Source organism: Myotis daubentonii, chromosome 2 (genome assembly GCF_963259705.1).
Source record: "Myotis daubentonii chromosome 2, mMyoDau2.1, whole genome shotgun sequence".
Taxonomy (NCBI): domain Eukaryota; kingdom Metazoa; phylum Chordata; class Mammalia; order Chiroptera; family Vespertilionidae; genus Myotis; species Myotis daubentonii.
This window is the reverse complement of record NC_081841.1, coordinates 66,123,621-66,148,822: the sequence shown is the minus strand read 5'-3', so window position 1 is coordinate 66,148,822 and position 25,202 is coordinate 66,123,621.

Here is a 25,202-nt window from a genome sequence, read left to right as displayed (position 1 = left end):
ATATACCTTATGATGTGATCGCCACAATAAGTCTGTCACCCTGCAAAGTTATTACAATATTATTGACTGTACTCCCTGTGCTGTGCACTACATCCCTGTAGCTTATTTTATAACTGGAAGTTCATACCTCTTATTCCCCTTCACTTTTTTTTATTATTATTATTTTTAATCCTCACTTGAGGACAGGAGGACATGCTGAGAGAGAGAGAGAGAGAGAGAGAGAGAGACATCAATATGAGAGAGATGCATGGATCATTTGCCTTCTGCACATGCCCCAACCAGGGATCTAACCCACAAACCCCAATATGGGCCCTGACCCGGAATTGAACCAGCAATCTTCTGGTGCACAGGATGACACACAACCAACTGAGCCACTCTGGCAGGGCCCCCTTCACTTTTTGATGGCTGCCAGAAGTGAGGGGGTTGTGGAGTGGGGGGAAAATGAGAAGCAGAATAATACAGTTGTATTGTTTTAAAATTACTATACTACATTCAGTAGTGGAATTTTTTATAATGATATTTTATCTAATATCTCAGTAATCTGCATAGATTGTCCACTATTAATTTATTAAGAGGATTGTGACCACTTTGAAGATATCTTGAGGCCATCTGAAATTTTCTCTACAAATGAAGTCCAGTATTTTTTGTTGTTATTATTGTTACTATTAATGAATAATGGAATGTCCTGCCCTAGATACATAACTGAAAACACTAAATGTAGTCAATATTGTGTGTCAAGGAGATTTCGTGTTTCAAAGAATGCAAGTCAATAATTAAATTCTTTATTAAAAAAATAGAGTTAAGATTAAGAATGTCTCAATGAAATCTCCTTATTTTCCCTCCAAGTGGGAAAGGGTAAAAGAAAATTGGATGCACATACCCCCAGCGACTCCTCCTATGTTAGACGATATTATAAAGCCTGACTGGGGTGCTGAAAATGCATTAGCATCCTCTGCCACCTTGAGTAAACTTTGCTCTCATTTTTTAATTTTTTTTTTTATTTCAGAGAGGAAGAGAGAGATGGAAATATCAATGATGAGAGAGAATTATTGATCGGCTGCCTCCTACATACCCTCTACTTGGGATCGAGCCTACAACCCAGTTATGTGCCCTGACTGGGAATCAAATTGTGACCTCCTGGTTCATAGGTCGACCCTCAACCACTGAGCCACACCGGCAGGGCACTTTGGTCTCATTTTAGTATAGAATTTAAACCAGGGGGAAATTGAGCTCTAACAATAACTCAAATTTTGAGGGACATTTAGTGTCTGCTGGGCATATTCAGGTCGCTAAACAGAGTAGGAAAACACACGGCCAGAGGACTCAAAATCCAATTTTCAGTTCTGAGCATTTCCAGGCCCATCCTTTTCCTCTCACTTTCCAATTAGGTATGTGTTTAACTTTTCTGTAGACCAGCTCTAAGAACCATCAGGTGCCCAGGGCAGGGGTGGGTGGAGGCAGGTGGAGAGAGGACATTTCAAAGACAACAGCATAAAAGTGGTCTCAATTTGGCTTGATGGAAAGTATTTTCAAGGCAGAAAATATAAAGAGATTCCCAGTATCTGAAGAGAGAGCTGATTTGGAACTAGGGGAAGAGGTCACTGGCAGGTCATTCACACGAAAGCCCTTCTTCTCTACCAGGCACAGACAGAGAAGCAATGGAATGTCCTGGCAGAGGGAGCCATCTGCCTGGCTGAGTCCAAATACCAGCTCCACTCCTTTCTGGGTGACCTTGAGAAGTTACCTACCTTTGCCAAGCTTCAATTTTCATATATGTAAAACTAGAGGTCCAGTGCACAAAAATGTGTGCTCTAGGGGGGTTGGGGGGGTTACCTCAGCTCAGCCTGCCCCCTCTCACAGTCCAGGAGGCCTCAGGGGATGTCCTACTGACAGTTTAGGCCTTTAGAGAGTGGGCCTAAACCACAATCTGGCTTCCCTCTGCAGGAGGTGACTGGGCTGATCAGGGGAAGGCGGCGCCCCCATCACGCCGCTGCTGCCACTGCCAGCCACCACAGCTGCCTGAGCCTCAGCCTGGCCCTCGCAGCAGCAGCCGCTGTGGCTTTGTCCAGAAGGATGTCTGGAAGACGTCCTGTCTAATTAGCATATTACCCTTTCATTAGTATAGATGACCATGATAATAGCCCTTCCTCTGCGGGGTGGCAGTGAAGACGAAACCATCTAAACCACGTGAAGCAGCTAGCAAGGGGCCTGGCACATAATAAATGTCCCATGAATGTGAGTGACTATTACAATTATTTTGGGGACACCAGCCTGTTTGGGGCCCACTCTTGATCCTCTGGCCCAGGACTTCCAGCCGGCTGTGTGATTGTCTAGAGATGGAAGAGGCTGCTTCCTTCACTTCTCCCCTCCTGGCTGTCATTGTGCTTCTAGCATCGTTTATGTCCAAAGAGAGGGAAATAATATGTGTCTGTTTACATAACATCACCCTCACATTCTTTCTTCCCTCAGAAATTCTCTGGTATTATCAAATTAGTCACATTTTGAAGTTGATATCCACTAGACCTAACCAAACTCAACAACTTCTGTTCCCTGAGATTAGCCTGGATTCTCCTCCATGCATGGAACAGCTGCACCACTTTTTAAGGGGGCTGGGAGCACTCACGCCGCAGACTTCCGGCACCGGGCCACTGCAATCACTGCTGTCTACTGAATGCTGATATTCTCTACGTGTTACGTGGTTTAGCTTCCTGATGCCAACACTCATTCACTGCCGAGAATGATGAATCTTCAGGGAGGAGAGTCATTCCTGCTCCGTCCAAAATCGTGTTCTCTCTTTTATGTCCATTGTCTGCTGAGCTTTATAAGCCTACACTCTCACATGCTGTATTTCAGAATACAAATAGAGAAGCTTAACCGCTTAAAAATCTTACACTCAAGCACCAAACTGGTATTTGAACACCGCAAAACCTGCTAACCAAGGAGTGCTATTTGAAATCCGTGGCTATGTCTGAAACACACATCTGATGTGTCCTGTACTTTTCGATGTCCTTTGAATTTGAGATGCTACAGACACTGTTCTTTTTCTTGCATACAAATATCCCCTAAAAGGCAGGTGTAAGGCAAAATGCCCTTCTCTCCTTCTCCTCCCCTTCTCTCCAGGCTGTGTGTCTTGATAATTCTAACAATGTCTGCATGACAAATGAAAACTTGATTATTTATATACTTTTTTAAATAATCGAAAACAGCTATACACTTGGTATTATTTCAGACTAAGGTTTCAGATGTTTGGCCCACATAACATCTTTAGGTCTCCCATTTTATCTGAATGCCTCTGGGGATTCTGTTTAGAGCATTGTTTTTTTGTTTGTTTGTTTGTTTTAAATATATTTTATTGATTTTATACAGAGAGGATGGGAGAGGGATAGAGAGTTAGAAACATCGATGAGAGAGAAACATCGATCAGCTGCCTCCTGCACATCTCCTACTGGGGATATGCCCGCAACCCAGGTACATGCCCTTGACCGGAATCGAACCTGGGACCTTTCAGTCCGCAGGCCGACGCTCTATCCACTGAGCCAAACCGGTTTCGGCAGAGCATTGTTTATATATACCATTCAAACGGTATTATAAACACAAGCTCACCAAATTGTGGTGCCTTTTTAAAATGTTACACTCTTTTGAACTGTCATACTCCACTGAGAAAAATTTTTTTTCAAGTTTTTTAAGCCAATGCTGATTATTACTGTTTATAATTATTTTTTAAATGCTTTCCTGCTTTATTTCTTTATCTGAGAGTAAATAGAATATATGCTCATAATAAGAATTCCAACAGTGCAGAAAAGCACAAGTAAGATAGCAGAAGTCAGCTGAAACCTCACTCTTTAAAGATAGCCAGCACTGACATTCTGCTGAATACCCTTAGAGATATCGCTCTATGATCACATACAGGTAGATGTAGTTCTACATACATAATGTCGTAGAACCTGGCTTTTCCAGTCGGCAATGCTTGGACATTTTCCCACGCCTATAAATATAGCTCTGCATCCGTGATTCTCATTTCATCCTCTTTGCCCTTGCAGATAAGACTATGATGTGTAAGTGGAAAGGCGTGAACAGGTAGAAGGGTTGAGAGACACTGACAGCCATCATCATAGTTCACCGTGACATGTGTAGCATCCACAGCACTGATAAGCCATACTTTTTTTTACTTTATCTCTTCATGATTGATGTTTGTATTCAATACTTCATAATTACAAATTTGTTGGGTCCTTTTGCCATCCAAATTCTTTATTTTTTAAACTTCCTTGTGATACCACCTTATCTTAAGCCTGACTCCTTTTGGTAGCTTGAAATATCCTAATGTTGAGAAAACAAACTCTGTTCAGCTCTGATGCCTTTGAGGTATATATGCAGGGTGGAGCAAAAGTCAGTTTAGAGTTGTTTGTATGGAAAATAATACAATATCTAAATAAATAATAATACAAGAATAAGCTGTGTTTTGCATAGTTACAACTATAAATCTACTTGAGTCTGCTATTTCTTAATAACATGTAATACTACCTAGGTAAAGAAAGATCTTCATTAGAATAGGAACGATTGTTCCTGCCTGATTATCCTGTTTGGCAAACAATTGGAGATGTCCTTGCTGATAAAAAAAAATTTGCTGGTTCGTGAGCCAGTTTTTGTTCTGGAAATTCCGACAGGTGGCCCGGGAGGAGACAGTCTTAGCCCCACAGAGAGTCTCTTTGTCACACGTCAGTGTGCTCAGGCCGTGTCAGTGCACTTGGTCATTCACTGCTCTATTAGTTTTCAAAAGTCAACACTTGGAATAGGTTGAGAAGTTCACCTAAGTTATAGGACCAGCCTGACTAGTTAGGTCAAACTCCATTTCCAGAATGTGATACAAAGAGACAGATTCAAAATATTAGCATTTCAACTTTTTATGTTTAGGAAGATTTATTCTTTTGGAAAATACTCTGCATGCACCGTCAAGCATGCGTCATTTATTCCGCCAGTGGGCTGTGGCCTGTGTGACATTGTCCTGCTGGTGCTGTGCGGTTTGGGTTAGGGTCCCAGTGCACACTGGCAGCTCGGGTCTGGGCAAGTTCGTGTTTGTAGGTCTTTGCTGGTATCTGCAATTGAGCCAAGTTTTTCCCCTTTCACAGCCAAGCTGCCTTCCAGATGAGTAGAAGCTCAGGAGCAGCTCTCAACACGTGCACTGAGACCTGAGTCTGACCCCTGTGTAGCCTTGAGGAATCTCTTACATCTCAAAGTTGCCCTATTCACATCCATGAAGGGGATGATAATCTCACAGACTTTACGTGAATGCTAAATAATGTGTATGGAAGACTCTGGCACACAGTAGGCCTTTAACAAGTGTCATGTGGACACTGCACTCAGTGTCAAAGCAGAAAAAGAAAACCCTTTGTGCTTGCTTCCCTTCATGGCTCTTGCCAGAAAGAAGAAAAACCAAACGCAGTAAGTACATCCATCCAGATCTGTGTGACCCTTCGCTCCCAGAGACTGGGCAGTTCATTCTTTTCTAACAAGCCAAGCTCCCCTTTTTCTTTTCTCAACATATTGAAAAGCAATGTGTAGCGAACAAAGCCAGGCACCTTCACTTAGGTGTTTGGTTCCTGATTCTCAACTCTACTCTGGTTCTGAATCCTGTGTCGAGGTCTAAGGAGAGACTTGCTGGACTTTATTCAAGAGGAGAGCCTTAAAGATCAGTGCAAAAGAAACTGCAATAGGAGGCTTGGCTTGATCTTATCCCCACCAACAATCAGAAAGGCATTTCACCTAGTGGGGAGGGTTACTGTGACTACCTCATTCACAAACTGATACTGAAACTGCTGAGAACAATGACGAATCAGTTAACAGCTGTACCCAAGTGTCTCCCTCTTTCCACAGGGAGTGGGAGAAGCGAGAGCGGTGTATTTAAACTAGGAGTCCTTTTATTGTCCACCTACAAAAGACCTCTCCGTGTTTCCCTCTTTCTCCAAGTACTTCTGACTTGTTCAGTTTTCATTCCCCCATCTCTAGTTACAGTCCTTTCCTACTCTTGCCCCTCTCCTTCCAACAGAGCATGTGGTAGAGATAAATTCCTTTCATCTTTAGAATTGGACAATCTTAAAGGAGGAAAAATCTTGCACCAGGCCTCTAGTTATATATAATGAATTGCTATGAATTAAATCTTTAAGCTACCCATAGTTAGTTTCTTAATTGGGCGATCTCATTGTATTTTGTTTCTCTGAGGAAGAGAACAGAGCAAAGCAATTCTCTAGCTCTCCTGTCGGCTGCAGTGTCTGGTCTGGGGCAGTCTGTTCAGCCTGGAGGAGTTGTACCCACGCCAGCATCTGGACGCTTTCATAGATGGCTCTGTCCATGTCTGATTAAAACGTGGGAAAATGCAATCAAGTGGCTGATTGTCCGAGGTACCCGTTTCCTCATCTCACCCAACAAAGTCTAAACCAACCATCTTCACTTCCAAGGCAAGAAATGTCTGGCTAGGATGCCTGCCCTTCAGTGAACAGCAGTGGGAGAATGTATGTGGCAACAAAAGTCTCTATTGCAGTGTTTTCACAACAAGCATCTTTGTCCAATATAGTCACCTCATCAGATACTAGAATTTATTTCATGTGAATTCTCATGTCATATCTTGCCTTTAGCATTGCATATTTAAGAGAGGCATTATTTTAAAAAATATGTTTTTTGTTAAAAAATATTATTTCTCTTTTCCTGTATTTTATTTTTTTGCAGTAATTGTGACTTTTTTATTCTTATCACAGTAAGACAAATTCACTTTGGGAAGATAAATGTCACATTTTAATGAAAACCAGCTCACAATGCGGATGGAGGTAGTGACCCTAAAAAGGGAAGAGACAGGCGTACACTTTGACATTTCTCATTCTTCTTAGCCACGGCATGAGATTTACCTTCATTTTTTAATATCAGAGAAATTACCCTATAAATCCCAGCAGGAAGATGAACTGAATGCCTTGGGAGTTCATCAACCCCCACAAACTAAATCCAGAAAAAACTTCCTGACACAGAAATTTGCGGTTAAATGGCAGATGAACTGAAGCAAATGAACGTTGGAATGTGCAGTGTTTTGTGCTCCCAGTAAGAAAGGGGCCACATGAGCATGGCATGCAACACAGAAGAGCAGTTTCTTCCATGTGAGGCTGGGGGCAGAGTACTGAGCCCAAGGCTGGGAATTTTGTCTCTGTGCCATGGATCATGTAAAGGTGAGCTACCTCGCTAAACCAGGCCTTTTACCTATACATTCATGTCGTGGACATTTACTTTATTTTTTATTTTTTGGCTTCCCAACATCCGAGCCTCTTTCCTAGTTTGGGGCATTTCTTATTCCATGAGATACAGTGAGAAGCAGGGCCTGCCCTCCTCTACAAAAGCAGAAAATAGCAGATACCAGCTTTTGCCACCCTCCAAAGAACAGAGTACAGGTGTGCTACCCTCGCTTGGCCAACCAGGTGCTCCCACTAAGGTTTCGGGGATGGGAGCCATTACTGCAAACGGGAATTCATTTCAGCCGCAGGGACGACGACACCCAGCGTGTAGCAGCAGCCGGGAAGACATGCAGCAGCTTGTGCTGGTGGCAGTGGTGTTACCCCCATCCAAGCTGGCAGCAGCAAGCACCCTCCCAGACTTCCCCTCCGTGCCTCATGTCTCTCCTGCTTCTGCCTGGTTTCACAGACTGACTCTCCAGAAGCCTTTGCTACTCAGAGTGGATCTGGGGACTTGTTAGGGACGCAGAATCAGGACCCTCCAGACCCGTGAGGCAATGTATCAAAGTGTAGTACCTGAATGAACGTTTCTTGAGCAAATCCATACAGTAAAACATTGAACTTTGATCTTGCTGAAGATCACTGAAACGTATTTCTTCAAAACATGTATGTGAACAGCCCTTCATCCAATTGTTGTACTCTTGATAAAACATTAAGCATTATATATAATGAATTGCTTTTTTAAAAAACATATATTTTTTTTATTAATTTCAGAGAGAGGAAAGGAGAGGCAGAGAGAAAAACATCAATGATGAGAGAGAATCACTGATCTGCTGCATCCTGAATACTCCCTCTCTCACACCGGGGGATTCAGCTTGAAACCCGGGCATGTGCCCTGACCGGGAATCAAACTCCAGTCTCCTAGGACCTAGGTCGACACTCAACCACTGAGCAAACACTGGCCTGGTATGAATTGCTTTTTAAATTGCATTTCATTGATATTTAAGGGACTCATAGTAAATGCCTCTGTAAATTAATTAAGCCTTTTCAAGGTGGATAGTCACCCCTTCATTTATCTGTGTTGTTGACTTGTATTCGTTAAAGCAGGTCACACCACAGTAAAGATTACTGTAATCAAACGAGTTGTCACTGAGATGACCATTGAAATTCTCCCCATGGCCCTTGTTATTTTGGTCCTTGTCTTTTTATTGGTTCCCTAAAATACTAGCTCCACATGATCCTGGTGTATATCAGCCCATAGCTAAGCAACCAAAACAAATACATAAAACAGTTCTTTTACAAAGCCTGCCAAATGCTATAGTGCCAAAGCGTTGCACTGTATTTGGCTACCTGCAATTACTGGACAGTAAGGGGAAGCTGCCCTTCCAGTTGGCATCATGCCAGCCTCAATAGTCCTCAACAGCCATCTCAAACCAATGCTGGTAGAGTGCCTAAGAGAGCACAAAGCTCTCCCATTCTCACCCAGAAGAGGATAGCTCCTAAAGAGTAAGCTTATTTTTAAAAAGCCTTGTTGAAGAAAGCTGGAGAAAAAAATGGTCATAATAATATTTTTAGATGTTACAACTTTGCAATCAATCAGCTACCTGCTTGCTGGGTTCTCAGGAAAGTTTCTTAACCCTCTAAGCCAGTGGTTCTCAACCTTCTGACCCTTTTAATACACTTCCTCATGTTGCGACCCAACCATAAAATTATTTTCGTTGCTACTTCATAACTGTAATGTTGCTACTGTTATGAATCGTAATGTAAATGTCTGATATGCAGGATGGTCTTAGGCGACCCCTGTGAAAGGGTCGTTTGACCGCCAAAGGGGTCGCGACCCACAGGTTGAGAACCGCTGCTAAGCCTTCAGTGTGCTGCATGACCTGGAGCTAGTAAGAGTGCTTACCTAATAGAGTGCTGTGGGCAGTACGTGTGAGAATGGATAGAAAACACTGTGTTAGGCATGTAATTATTGCTCTTTAATTATTTGCTAGTAGGACAAATAATTAAATTTAGAATTGCAGAATCATGGATATTCTTTTCCCCCCATCCTTTTAGTTAGGTATCAGCTCCTCTCCCCACAATCTACCTGCTGCCCTAGACAGTGGACTTAATGGGCAATCCCATTCCCATTGCCACAGTGATTGATTCAAGAATCCAGGCCTCAGCCAATCAGGTCATTTAATCTTCTGAAACAGAGACTGATTTAATAATGGACCGATGAGATGTGCGGAGAGATGTAGCAGCCGTGAGAATGCACGTCAGGAGCTGAAGACCAAGTGCCCCAGATGCTGCACTTTGAAATGCATCCCCAAATGTGTGGATCCTAAGGGCAGTGAGACAGACTGGTTCCTGGGAGACACTGAACTCCTTTGTCAGCTGATTTTGGCCGAAGGATTCCCCCAGGCTTGCCTTAGGCTGCACAGCAATGTAAGACACTCCCTCCCTCTTCCTTTCAGTCCACAAGAGTCTTCCATCAGGGCCTGGCTGCCCCTCCAGCCTGCTCAGGTCCCTACTTCCTCTCACACATGCATTTCCCCCTAATTAAGGCTCAGCATGTAAAATCCTACCTTGATGTTGGCTCTTAGTGGACCCTGACTACACAGGGGAGTTACCGGAGGCTTCTAGGAAGTAAGTCTCTGCCCTTTTCAAGGTACTGGAATAATGAATTTCCCCCCTCTGGATTTCATGAATGTCATGTAAAGCCTAGAATTAATTGCTACAGTCATATTTCCAACAAGGGTTTTCTTCATCAGGTTAAATGCCCCTAGACTCTTCAACATCTCTTTATGTTAAATGTTTATCCTGGTTTCACCTAGAAATGAGAACAACTAGGTAGAGAAAACAGGAAGCACAGCAAGAAGATATTCTCCCCTGTTTCTCATATTGCAGCATATATGGCTTGAGCTTTTAGAGGAGCTGTATATACATTTTTAGGCGTTTGGAAGTCCCCCTTCCCTATTTGAAGGACTGGCACATAGAATGCAACTGACAAGCGTTCATTCATTCTCTCTTCAGTAAATGGAGCAGCAGAGAACCCAGACTCCAGAGTGAGACTGAGTTTCAATCCTGACTTTGCCTCTTGCAAGCTTTGTGTCCTTGGGAAATTTAATTAACCTCCCTGTACCTCAGTAGCCTCTGTAAAGATCATTACAGCACCTATCTCATAGTGTTCTAGGAGTTGTAAAGTACTTAGAGCAGTCCTATCATGCAATGTGATAAATTATTAAATAATTAAAACTTCTAAAGTATCTATTATGTGCCAATTCTTGGCCATGCTGGGAGAGTAGAAGTGGGACAAAGAAATGAACATCAGAGAATTACTCTTTTTAAGTAGCCATTCCTAAGAATAAAATAGTTGCACAAAAAATAAGATTGTTGCCAAAGCCGGTTTGGCTCAGTGGATAGAGCGTCGGCCTGCAGACTGAAAGGTCCCAGGTTCGATTCCGGTCAAGGGCATGTACCTGGGTTGCGGGCACTTCCCCAGTGGGGGATGTGCAGGAGGCAGCTGATCGATGTTTCTCTCTCATCGATGTTTCTAGCTCTCTGTCTCTCTCCCTTCCTCTCTGTAAAAAATCAATAAAATATATTTAAAAAAAATAATAAGATTGTTGATTTTGGTCAAAGATATATAAGAGATGTTGGCCAGAGGTTTTCTAAATACCCTTTCAACTTTCAAATTCTATGATTTCCCTTTTGAATTTCCAGATTAAGATGGCATACTGTGCTAGATCTGAGATCAGGACATTTTCTCTGTAGAGAGCCAGATACTAAACATTTTCAGTTTTGCAGGCCATGCAGGTTATGTTGCAACTACTTAATTCTACCATTGTAGTGTGAAAACAGCCATAGAGAATGTGTAAATAAATAGGCACTTATTTATTCAAATAAATCTTTATAGACACTAACATGTAAGTTTTATATAATGTTCTTGTCACAAAATGTCATTATTCTTTTAAATTTTTAACCATTTAAAAATATTAACACCAATGTCTAGCACAATGCTGTACACCTGAAACTAATACAAAATAATATTGGCTATCAACTATGATAGAAATATATATGTAACATTGCTAGCCCATGGATTGATTGGGCCTATGAGCCATGGTTCGATGGTACTTTGCTAGATAGAGCAAAGGATATGGAAGGGTCCTAATCAAAAACCAGGCGTCAACTAACGTTAAGAGTTCCAATGACAAGTAAACATCTCAGAGGAAGAACTGAGACAGGACCATTCCTATTGAAATGCCACACAATCATGAGCACACAAAAAGTTCTAGGGCAAAAGAAGCAGCTAAATATTAAAAATTGCAATAAGCCGAAGTCTTGCCATTATTCCAACAATCATTGTTGAGCTTATTTTATTTGAAGTAGCTCTATCCCCTTCCCATCCCCTCTCTTTATACATTTTGGATAATAAATGTTTATTCATAAGAGAACCTTGGACTCTGGCCTGCATTGCCTGACACCATTTCAAGGGTAACCGCTTGGAATATCTGTTTAACTCTCAGCTGATCTCCCCTCAGAAAAAAACCTATCCCAAAGGGCAGACCCCATTATGATTTCTACCAAGCTCTCCTTAATTGGATTTTTAGAAGATATTTAAGGAGCTGCTGGTGTGCTACTCTTTATTATGACTTCTTGACAGCCACCAGGAGTAGCCTGACCCTGAAGGTGTGTAGTAACCCTGGATCAGCCACTGACACAGAGCGACTCCTCCAGAATCCCAGGAAGTGGCCTGTACCACACTGTATTCTCCCATTGCCTGTCGGGTATAACTTTCTCTGTATTGTTACTTGTGTATGGACAATTTTGGCAAAAACAAGGAAACAAACAAAAAACCAGCAACCAAATTCTGTCTTTTACCCAGTTTAGCAGCAAGTAACAGGAAACTCAAAATAGCAATGGTTTAAACAAGACAGGAATATGTTCTCTTCCTGCCCAGTTGAAATCAGGAGGTGCGGGAGGGGCAGGGCTATCACCGAAGGTTCAGAGTCCTCAAGAGTCCAGACCCCCCTGGTCTCCCTCTCCGCCATCATCCCCCAAGTGACTGACAGTCATCCTCCTGGGTCCATCTTCCAGTCCACGATCCGAGGGAGGGACAGAGGAGCAAGGGTGCACAGTGGTTATCTCTTAGGAAAGATGATCAGAGCTGCCAAGTGTTTTTTTGCTGAATCACATTGGTTAGAATTTAGTCACATGGTCATGCCTAGTTGCCCTGAAGACAAAGGAAATGTCTCCTGGTGGATGACGACCCACATCTGCCAGTCTTGGAGTGCGGGAGTTCCACCAGGCTGCTTTCCCGCTCTGGGTGCTCCAACTTCCTTCTCCAGGGACGTTCTTCCGACAGGCCAGAGAGGAACCTGCTACACGAGACACCATCAACTACAAGGAGAGGCAACCATGGCCACCAGAACCGGAACTTACAAAGATCAAAGCCCCAAGAGACTCTCATGGGCTTTGACTGTTGTTTAACACCTTCCTCCTGGGAACCCCGGGAAGGGTCAGACCCATGTGACTTCCTATCTCCCGCAACTCATTAGGTATACATTCCTGTTTGGAGACAAATTATTTGAAATTTCTTGCAGGAGAGCTACATAAGTCCTATGAATAAATATTCATTCTTTTCTCCACTTCCCCAATCTCTAAAATGTTTCTGAAATTCTCCTGAGGTCTCCTGCTTAATCTAAATGTAACATGCATTCATGTTCTTACTGTGTATTTTGGAAGTGTTTTGCACTTAGGGGATAATCAACTTTTTTTTTTAACTATCAGGTCTTATCTTACTCTGAATGGAAAGCACAGTAAGCAAGCAAATAAACCCAGGACATTTGGATACCATTAAATTCATATTGTGCTAGCGAGGTAAGGTGAAGAGGTGAGAAGATTTCATTTCCTCAGATAAATAAAACTGCCAGTGAGACAAATTGTGCTTTGAATGTTCTGATGGTTTGTTTTCAGTGAGTAAACAAAGGGGCTAATTCTTCACCTTTCATTTCTACTTCTTAATTTAAGCAATTTCTAGTCCCAGAGAGTGCAACCTACAAACGATGTAGACTGGAGATCTGGAGCATACTTCTACACTCGGTGAGCACTGAGCTTGCTCTTTGCTGTGTTTGCCTCTAAAATGTCAGAAAAATGGGTAGTTCCAGATTGGGAGAATTTTGCTGGAAATTATCTCTTCCCGGCCTGCATAATCTGACACTAGAATAGTAACTGCTAACAGTGACTGACTCAGCTGCCTCACCTTAATTATATCTAGTGATGCTCCTTTATGTCGCATGTTCTGAAGTCTAATAAACAAATAGCTCATAGCGGAACTCACCTTCTGTAAAGTAGTATACAAATTTTTGTTGATTAAAAACTAAACCTACATTATAGCATAAAGTATATACTTTTACTACCTTTAATTTAAGCCAAAATATCTAAAGTAGACAGACATAATTACAAAATAGTTTTGAGACTAATTTCCAATCTTTCTTCCACAGGAAGCTTGTAATTTTCTTTATCATCTTCTCTATCTATCTATCTATCTATCTATCTATCTATCTATCATCTATCTTTTAAAAAAGAAGAAAAGGCCATTTCGTTCCACATAAATAGCCAAGCTATTCAGGATTCTTTTCGGTTGACTGACCACCCAACATACACACACACACACACACACACACACACACACACACACTCCCTGTCCTTCAGAGGCAAGGTGCTCAAGCTGTCTGGCTGAGCTGTGCCTGTCCCCCAAAGCCCTAACCTCTTGAATGTTTCTCCTACGGGCTGAGTCTCTCGCCTTCCCCCATGCTGGCACTCCACTGAGGTAAGTCTTGGTATCTCTTTGATAATTTGGCCTCACAATGAAAATTGTAGAGAAGCTGATGAGTAACACCAGGCACTACACATATGCAGGCTGTGCCACAGCTGATCTCTAAATAACCATGAACTATCAGGAGAGAGGTGGGGCATCCACATTCCCAAGATGGCATAGAGCAGGAGAAGTATTTGTCTGGGTTTCAGCAACTCCTGTTCCATCCTCCCTTCTTCTGTCACTAACACACTGAGAGCTTGGGGTGGGCCCCTAATGGTAATGTGCTTGGCATGTCTTCTTTACGAACTACCTTCAAATCCACCAGAACATTCAATCTTTGGCCTTAGCTCTGGCTTGGCCCATGTCCACACCACCCCTCACATACCTTCATTATCCTCACTTTCCTTCATCTTGCCGTCACTCAAAGTAGAAGGTCGTAGCATGTTTAACCCCTCTTGGTTCTCTATCCATGTTTCTCTAACTCTGGGCAATGTTTATGAGACCATCCCACTCTACAGCTGCATCCCAACCACCAGAAGGTGCTGTGAACTAAGAAGGCACAGTCCCCATCCCTAGGTAAACACCCCAGCATTAATAGGTGTTTACCTAAGAATGAAGACACATATTAGCCAAAGCAGACCATAATTAGAATAGTAAATCTTTTTTTGGCGGGGGGAGTAATTCATTTTAATAGAAGTAACTACAATTTATATATCACCTACTACGAGCTACTCATGGCAGTATTTAACATTACCTCCTTTAAAACAACACTCTAATGAGATAGGCATCGTGTCCACATTTTAACAGGTGAGAGCTTGAGCTTACATACTTGTTTTAAGTCACTTACTAGTAGATGTGGAGCTAGAATTCAAACCTGACTCTCCTAACTCTTCTATACCAAACTGCTCCTTCTGTTTTATTTTCCACGCTATGATTGATAATATAATTGTTATCTCTTCTTTTAAATGGCCACTCTCATCTCCATCTGAGAAATAGGTTTTATTTAAACTTAAAGTGGCTAAAAGCAAATGGCTCCATTTGGAAATGGGTGTAAGATGAGCCCTCTGCAGGGCACGCCTGTGTCCATCCCTACTGGGTGTGTCCGACCACAGCGAGCAGAGTGGAAATTGTGGACAGCTGTGTCTCTATGCATCTCTAGGAGAGTCACAGTCTGTCTTCCAGGATTGTGGACAGAAAGGAGGAAGTTTACCCGATGGCTAAATGCCAATGACTCAGCACCTCCCCACTCCCAGGAGTCCTGTTTGTTTTTCACAGGCTCCAGCTGGTCCATCCCCACAGAGATGGAAGTGTCTTGTGAAAACAGTGTGTGCTCTGGATGCAAACAGCTCTGGGTTCAAAGCCCCCTTCTGTAAAGAGGAGCTTGCTGCACTCGCCTCTCCCAGGCGTTAGAAGTTGAAATAAAATAACATGGAAAGTACATTGCATGTGGCCACTGTCTGATAAATGTCCATGGCTTTGGCCTCTCCTCTATTGATATGTCTGCTTCCTTCCCTGTGCCTCCCCTGAGGATAGAAGTCAGCCTCACTCAAGCCAGTGAGGCTTCTGAATCAGCCCCCTGCCCCTTTTGCCCTTCCTGCCGCTGCTCAGGGCTTCCCCCCCCCCACCCCCCACCGGCATCCTCACCTCTCCATATCATCTCTTTATTCCGTTTTCAACAAACTTACATCTTCAGGTGGCTTTGCATTCTTGAAAACGAGCAGAGAGCACTAAATTCTTATAGTGTTTAGTCTGAATTGCACTTTCCCCAGATTGATTATACATCCCAGCATATTGTTCTCTGCTTATCTTTCTCTGAAACAACTTGTGCTCCCAACCTGGCGGCACTTAACTCAGCACTAAGAATGCAGTCAGTAGGGACACTTCAGCGGCTTCATTCACAGCGGGGATTCCTCCACAGCTGTAGCATACAAGAGCCCTGATTCAGCATCTAATGGAAATGTATTGGCTGGACTAGAAAATTAGCCGATGCCTTCAGTCTGCTGTGCAGGGCTTCTAAGAAGCCAAACGCTTGGAATTGCAGTAGAATTCGGGGAAAAGACTCTGTGTAGCCAGCGTCCAAGAGAGCCCTCACTGATCCCACCTCCTGATATTCACAGCCTTCTATAGTCCCTCCCACGTGGTATCAGGGTGGGTCTGCACTATGGTCTAAATGTGTGTGTCCTCCCCCACCCCAAATTCGTAGGTTGAAACCTAGGCCCCACAGTGATGGTATTAGGAGATGGGGCCTTTGGGAGGGGCTTAGGTTAGGAAGATGGAGCCCTCAGGAACAGAACCAGTGTTCTTATACGAGAGAGCGCCAGAGACTCCTCGCCTCTTCCACCATGTGAGCGGACAGAAGGCGCCATTTATAAACCCAGAAGAGACCCTTCACCACAACGCGACTCTGCTGGCACCTTGATCTTGGGCTTCCCAGCCTCCAGAACTGTGAGAAATAAATGTCTGTGTTTGCAGGCCACCTAGTCTCTCTCTCTCTCTCTCTCTCTCTCTCTCTCTCTCTCTCTCTCTCTCTGTATGTGTGTGTATAGCAGCCCAATGGACTGAGACAGTTTGCACAACCAGTGGAAAATTAGGAGGACTGATAGGATACTTCTCTGGGGGCTAGACTATAAAAGTCCTTCTGGCCTCTGTCTCGCGTGCTCTCGGGTGACTTGCTGGAAGCCAGAGGCTGTGTCTTGAGGACACTCACACAGTCCAGTGGAGGACCCACATGGAGAGAAACGGAGGCCTCCAACCAATAGCCCAAGAGCCTGAGAGCGAGGCTTCTTGGAAGCAGATCCCCCACCCCAGTGGAGCCTCCAGAGGGCTGAGTCCCAGCCAGCATCTAGACTGCAGCCTCACAGGAGACCCCGAGCCACAACAACTTGGTTACGTTGCTCCCAGGTTCCTGATGCTCAGAAACTGCGTGACAAATAAATGCTGCCTTAGACTGAAATGTTTCAGAGCAAATTTTTGTTCAGCAATAGAGAACGAATATAAACTCCCTGTCCTATATAACTAATATAACCGCTTCCCCTGCAGCAGAGCCAACCACTTCCAAACGTATTGCTGAAACCCCTCTGAGGTCATCCAACTTCCCTTAGAATGGAAAACAAACAACGTGTACTTTAAAATTATTTGACTGTCATTTTATTACCAAATGGCATATGCAGCAAAGCCAAGCAACCTAACTTTCCTTATCAGGTTTGACTATATTATAATTGAAAGCAAAACATAAAATACATTTTCATTTTTTTCTCTAGAGAATCAAAGGTTTAAGAAAAATACAGTAAAAGAACTTGAAGAAAACTGCAGCAACTGGTATTTTGAAAGTCATATGCTCTTGGCCACTATAAATCACAATATGGAAAATAAAACCATAAATCACCCTATTAGGATATGCTTGTCATCCAAATGGAATGTTTCTCACAATAGATTGATACAGTGTACATGATGTGCACACATTCCACTCCTATTGAGTGTCCCCAATGTGCCAGGCACGAGGACAGGAATTTAAAACGTTTCCTCCAGAAATCCAGAATCTGGAGGGCCCAGAGAGAGTAGACCATTAGGTCACAATTTTGCAAGCTGTTTTATCACACAATATGTCAAATATGAGCTATTTTAATAAAAATATTAATTTATAACTACTTGCTACATAGACGTGATCCTCGAAGCAGATGGTTAGAAATGAGGCAAATTCCAAGGAATTTCAAAGTCAGGCTTTACTTTGTAAGTTAGAAAAACATGACAGGCAGTACCAGCTACATAATTTGTAGGGGTCCATGTCAAATGAAACCGAAAGCCCTTTGTTTGAAAATTAGTAAGAATTTCAAGATGACAGCAGACCATTAAACAAAGCACAGGGCCCTTCTGAGCATGGGGCCCATGGGACGGCCCAGGCCATGCACCCACGGAGGCGCCTAATGACAGGGTAAATGATGGAGCTGGTTAGAGAGATTTCTCAGGGTCTAAGTACCAGAAGCAAAAGCTAGGTGCAACCAGAAGGCCTCAGGGTACGGGTTAGCGAGTGACAGAGGATCATTGGCTGACCAAACAGCAGCAAGGATTTCTGTTGTACTTTATAGTTTACCGTACAGAGCACTTCCGCCAGATCCGGTATCTCACTGAACCGAAGCAATAATTCTGTGAGATAGTAACATTTTCCCTCTTGGCATAGAAGGCAAACTGGGGTTCAAAGAGGTCAAAGCCACTCATCTCACATGAAGGACCCAGAGGCAGGTCATCTGCCCTCAAATCCAATTCTCTTGCTACAAAATCAACACAGCCTGGTGCTAGGAGTTGGGTTACAAAGAGGTGCAGAATGTTGCATGTGCAGTGAAAGTTGGAAGGTGCCTGGTGGGGTCCTGGCAGACGGCATCCACTGGTTGTTTTCACGTGTGTGGTGCTGACACTTCAGAGCAAACAGCAGACCAAATTCCACGTTCCTAATCTCTGCTCACCACCCCTCCCTGCCATCCCTACCCTCCAACAATAGCTTCATATCTCAGTATTCCATCAGTATCTGAAAGCAACAAGTAAAACACCAGTCAACCTAGCAATCTCCGGCTCAGGTTTGCCTTATTACAATATCCAGGAATCTGAAGCAAATGTTTGACTGCTGCACAAATACCTTTAATAGCAGTTTAAAGGACTCTTAAATATTACAGACATTATCTTAACTGATCCCTCATCTCTTCCAAAAAGGTAGATGGTAGCTAGTATGGAATTTACCAGCATAATTTTGCACTTGAATAAAACAAATTTAATAATCTCTCTTAAGCTCATTTTATTGTCTCCACTCTTGCACTAAAACCATGAAGATTTATGTTTTTATGACAAATTTTAATTATGAGAAATCAAGAAGCAAATACTAAAACAAAAATATATTGTTTTTTGTTAGCACCACTCTTCAATGACATTGCTTATGAATCATTAGCTTTTAATTAGTATATACACAAACTTGATTAAAATACTTCTGCAACTTTCATCTATAATTTTCTCTTCTTATTTCATGTTTCCCAGTACAGGAAGTCCAATGTGGAATGTAAGATATTTCCCTTGAATTCCAGCGTTATTATTGACTTGCTGTAATGCTCTGGCTCCAGTTCTTAACTTCTCTACATTCCGGTTTGCTCAGCTACAAAATCCTAAGTACATAGTGTTACCTGGCTTGCAAGGATGCTTGGGAAATTCTGGCTGGAGGAGTGCAACACTTTAAAAGCACAAAGTAGCATCATATTTATGATTACAACTTGCTTGGCAGCTTCATTGTGCTGTATTATAGGAAATATGTATTTCAAAATAATGGCAACAGAAATTGTACAGTTTTGGGAATAAGTGTCCTGAGATCCAGCAAGAGTCAGAATGTCTTTAAGAACAGAGCGAACCTTCAAGTGCCCAGATAAAACTCAAGTTCGTAGTTCACTCATGGTGTACAATAAAAGAGAGAAGACTTTTGAGAATGGTATATGCTTATTCTCAACTTCTAAGCCAATATCAATATACATTAGGATATATACTGTATCATGGTATACATTATATAACAAATCGCATACAAATGTGTGTGTTATTATCAACCTTTGTTTTTATCACTATTATCCTATTTCCTATATCCATTCCTTGTGGCAATTGGATGAGGAGTATGAAACATCAGAAGTGGCCAGTGGGAAAGTTTCATGAAAGAATGGGAAAGCATGGCAAAAAGTAAAGGAGGGGATATGAAGGGACAGGGCTGAGAACTCAAAGGATGGAGAGAGAAACAGAGGGACCCTCTTGGGAAACTTCCTGTGACATTTGTTCGCTCCTGTTTGGGGCTCTTGTCTGATCTGTGCGGCTGTTTTTGTTTTGTTTTTCTCCTTGAGCCAAAATCCCCAGAGAGAAATTTCCCTAAGGTTACATGAGGAGAGGTCAAGGTCCAAGCCTTTGAATAAGATGCTTTTCTAATGAATGAAACTCGCCTCCCCCTACTCTAGCAATCTCGCAGTGTTATGAGTTTGCTTGACTTTTTCTAGGCTCTTTATAAAAACAAACACAAAAAAACAAAAACAAACAAAAAAACACCTTAATTTTTAGAGCAGTTTTAGGTCCACAGCAAAATTAAGAGGAAAGCACGGAGATTTCCCATATACATCCAGCACCCCCACCTGCACAGCCCCCCCATTATCCACATCCCCACAAGAATGATACACTCTCACTTTTTATTATTCAATATTTTCCCCTGGCTTGTCCCCAAGTAGTCACTTCCTCCCAGTTCATCCTGTGTTTGATTCCCTCCCTATTTCCCTTCATTTGTTTTCCTCAGGGCTCTCCTACCCTTTATTTTGTTTATCTTCTGAGCCATCACATCCTCAATTAGCTGGGGTTATCTCTGGGTGCTGGCTCCTCTCTAGACAACATTCATTTTCTTCTAACCCTACTTTAAAAGACAATTTCAATTAATTATTCATACTTTTTTTTCTCCCAAAGGGGCGGATTGCTCAGATTTGCTTGTCTCTGCCTGTCTTGCATTGTTACAGAGTTCCACCCGCTGGAAGCCAGCTGCCAGGGCGCAGGCAGGCACACCCTTCTCCTTGCCTAAGGATGGTCCCACTCCTGGCGGTGACTACCCAGCCTGCGTCCACCCTCGCCTGTCCCTCCCTGGCTATTTTCCAAGCTCCTTCCTCCATCACGAGGCCTTGTCAGTTGCAAATACAAGCACGAGAGAGAAAAAGACTACTCTGAATTCCATTCCATCGCAGGACACTAAACATTATCAAGATAAGCTTGGCTTGCCCCGGCCTGATGGCTCAGTTAATTGGAGTGTCATCCTATAGACTGCAAGGTTGTGGGTTCGATTCCCGTCAGGGCACATACCCAGGTTTTGGGTTCAGTCCCTGGTTGGGGCACACGTGGGAGGCAACTGATCAATGTTTCTCTTTCACTTTCTCTCTCCCTTAAAAAAAAAAAAAAAAAAAAAAAAGGATAAAATCATGCTCTTGGGTGAGGATTTAATAGAAAAGATGAAGTCGGTTTTAACCCTAGGTATATTAACTGATGGCTTTTAATTTCATTTCCCACCAATGACGTCTTTGAAGAAGCTGGGTTCATACCCAAGCTGCGGCGTGGACCTGGGAGCAACCGGAGAAGAAACTGTGTGAAGGCAAAGGGACATTTCCTCAGAGAGCCTTCTCTACGGACTGTTCTCGGTAGCTTTGGCAGCATGTGGCCAGGTGGGAATTTCTTCTGCTCCTCCCTACCGTAAAACAACAGCAAAACCCAGAAACTACTGTGGTGGTTTCCAAGCACACACACACCACCTACCTGGGCTCAGGACGTTTCTGTGGCATCTCTTTTAAAATAGCTGCCTTTTGTCCCAAGGGTTTAAAGCACTTAAAAGACAGGCTCCTGTGTGTAAGGTGGAGAAATGCCAGGGTCATGGAAACTGGGACCTAAAGAAGTTAAATCACTTATTCCTTAGGAAGGACTGATGGGAACAGCGGGATTAGACATTGAGCTGCTGGTTCTTTCGCTGATGCCCTGTCCCTGTGCTCAAGGCTCAGGTCCACTAGTGATACATTACAGTGGCTGCTACAGGAAATGGTGGACTTCTTAAACCAGACACTCCTGATATTCCCTCTCATAACAGCACTCTGTGTGGGGGGTTTTCTTCATAACATTTCCACAATTACAATTAAAAATATATCTGTTGCCCCTGCCTAGGTAGCTCAGTTGGTTAAGAGCAGCATCCCAATACACCAAGGTTGTATGTTCAATCCCAGGTCAGACCACATACAAGAATTAATGAATGGCCCTAACCGGTTTGGCTCAGTGGATAGAGCGTCGGCCTGCGGACTCAAGGGTCCCAGGTTTGATTCCGGTCAAGGGCATGCACCTTGGTTGTGGGCACATCCCCAGTGGGGGGTGTGCAGGAGGCAGCTGGTCGATGTTTCTCTCTCATAGATGTTTCTAACTCTCTTTCCCTCTCCCTTCCTCTCTGTAAAAAAGCAATAAAATATATTTTAAAAAAAGAATCAGTGAATGAATGCATAAATAAGTGAAGCAACAAATCGATGTTCCTCTCTCTCTCTCAAATTAATAAATTTTTAAAAATTAATGCATATGTTGTTGCAGGGGTAATTTGCAGCAGACCAGCACTTCTGTCCAGTAAAGCAAGAAAGGTCCAATTAAATGCAGACGCCGTCTGTTTGGAGGCGGCGGAGAGCTGTTGAGGCAGTGAGAACTGGAAGGGCTGAAACTGGAGCATGTAGACCCTCCATGCTTAGAGCACGGAGCTGACTCCAGCAGCCAGGACATTCCCCTATTCTGGTCACAGCAAAGAAGAGAGTCTGGGGACAGAGAAACCAGAGAAAGTCTACAAGAGACCAGGGGCCTCAAACAAATAGCTGATTTCCCTTCACATCATTTCCTGAACTGAGGGTGTATGAGGAGGGGAGACTGAAAAACAGATGCAGAAAGTCTCTGAAATCATCTCAGAGTTTATAGCAGTTTCAGGAGAGGAAAACCGGACAGAGTTCGGGACCTGCTGAGGGGAGGAGCCAGGCAAAGGCCCCAGGCTCCAGGCTGGGCCAGGGATGGAGCTTTACCCGGCCTCACAGCATATGGAAAATTAAAATGAAATGGGTGGAGACCTACATGCAAACGGCAAAGCCATAAAACTAAAAGAAAACAGGAAGAGACCTTCATGACCTTGAGGTAAAGCTTCTTTTTCCCCAGTTAAGAAATATAATCCACTTTCCTCCAGTAGCATTTCAGCACTCTGAAAGAAATCAAACCTTCACATTAGGAATGAGGAAGGAGGTCATCTTTGGGGAGAGGGGGTAGCTTTAAGTGGGAATGAGGGGTGAACTGGGAGCTGCTCATTCTGGGTGGTTATCGCCCACGTGTGTCTTCTTTGTGAAAACTCATGGAGCTCCATGCTGGTTATCCATGCACCTTTGTATTACGTCATGCTCCAATGAAAAGAAGGTCTTAGCTGCTAAAAATACCAGAAAACAACAGAAAGCTGTGGCTTGTGTGTTTAAGGACATCAAAGCAGTGGCTATTCACTTTTCTTCTGACAATGAAGAGTTTTACAGTTTGTTTTAAAACTACCAGGTTTAACGAAAAATGATCAGAACACTACTCATGTTGCGGATGTCCCTTTCCCACAGCTAAGAATATCAGCAGACTGTTATGTCACTGTAAATAGAAACAGGAGACAACCTGGAGCAGTGCTGACAGGGTTGGCCTCATCCCTGCAGGCCCTTCCAAAGGTGTCACCCCCCAGCACATCACAGTACCAGTCATGGACCACAAGAGTTTGCCTACTTCGCTTTGTTCTTTTTACAGATTGTAGGTATATGCAATTGGTAACTCAGATTTCTAATCGATAACATTACATTACAAGTAAATTACAAATATAGATATATGTATATATATTTTAATTCTAGGAACATTTTACATTCCCCTCTCACATGAATCTCCTAAATTCATGGAGTGGGGGAAACAAAAGAGTGTCTTCTTATTTTAAAAATATTTAGAGATAACTATTTTGACAGAATTTCTGGGTGTTTGTGACACCCATAAACACATCATGGAAACCACTGGCAATTTCTAGAGCATTTCAAAAACTGCAATGGGGTCATTTTCCAGTTGTGGAATTAAACTCAGTGAGAGCAACAGACACCTTCTCACATGAGAGGTGGGTCAATTATGGCATCTGTCCTACATGTATTCACATGGAGGCGGTAAAACAGTTTTATTAATTATTCTCCTCCTCAACCTCTTTATCCCTTTCTCCTCCTCCACCTTTTTCCTTGGGAATGTTAGATGGCCCTTTATCACATCACTTTTCTTCAGATTATACTTGGCGATATCCTTCTCATTCATGTCCGTCAACGTTGTTACCTTGTTATGAGGTGGCTTTTCACTATCACTCAGATTATTTCTTGCGTTTTATTTTTTTTGTCACCCTGTAACAAATTATTACAAACTTAGCAGTTTAAATCATTGCCCATTTATTAGCTCATAAGTCTATAGGTCAGAATCTAGCACAGATCAAGCCAGATTATCAGCCAAGCTCTAAGTAAGAATCTCTTCCACATTCATTCAGGCTGTTGGCAGGATTTAGTTCCTTGTGGGTGTAGGACTGTTTCCTTGATGGTTCTTGGCCAGGGACCTCTCTCAGTACTTTAAGGTTGCCTGAATTCCTTCTCATGTGACCTCCTGCAACTTCAAGTCAAATCCCCTTCATTCTTCAAACTCTAATTTCCTCTTTCACCACCAGCTGGAGAAAGCTCTCTGCTTACAGACACTTGATGAATCAAATCATAGGTACCTGGACAACCTCCTCATTAAGTCCAGTGCCACCTTGAATACTACACAATAGAATGAGTGGGTGATGTCTCATCCCATTTATAGATTCCAGGGATTGGGATGAAGTATCTCTTTGGGGGCATTAGAAATGCTGCACACCATAACATGTCACCAGCTTTGGGCCATAGCTCCAATGCAAATGCCTACCTTTGTGTATTTGATCTTTGACAGAGCTCTAAGGAGAAGCGGAAGAAGACAGATGGTCATATGAGGGTATTGGGGAGGTTGTGATCTTTCTTCTGGCCTCCCTGAGCTGGTCTCCAATCCTTCATTTGTGATCGTAGTGCATTCTCTCTCTTCTGTATTTCTCTTTCCCACACATTGTATTCCACCTCTCAGAGCACTTGGAAAATGCAAAGTGTGCAGGGGTCTTTGGATTGTTCTTTGTATGTCCCTCCCAGCATGTCTTCACACAGAAGGCATGAACAGGTATCTCATCTTTTGGCTTCTTAGGGCTGCCTTTAGCTATCCTGACTGAATGGTTTGCTAGTCCAGGCAACACAGTGCTTAACAATTTCCCAGTCTTGCACCAGCTGCCTCCACAAGAACTGCCCCAAGCAAAGATTTCTTAAGACATAAAAAGCAATAACCATAAAGGGGAAGAAATATTGATCAATTGAACTACATTGACATTAAGAACTTCAAAACCATTAAGAGAGTAAAAAGATAAGCCACAGACTGGGAGAAGAGAGTTTCAACACATATCTGACAAAGGGCTCATACCTGGAATACACAAAGCATTCCTTCAAATTAATAAGAAAAAGGAACAGAACTCAATGAAAAATGGGCAGATAGCAGAAGAGATACTTCACAACAAAATAGCTAAATATGTGAAG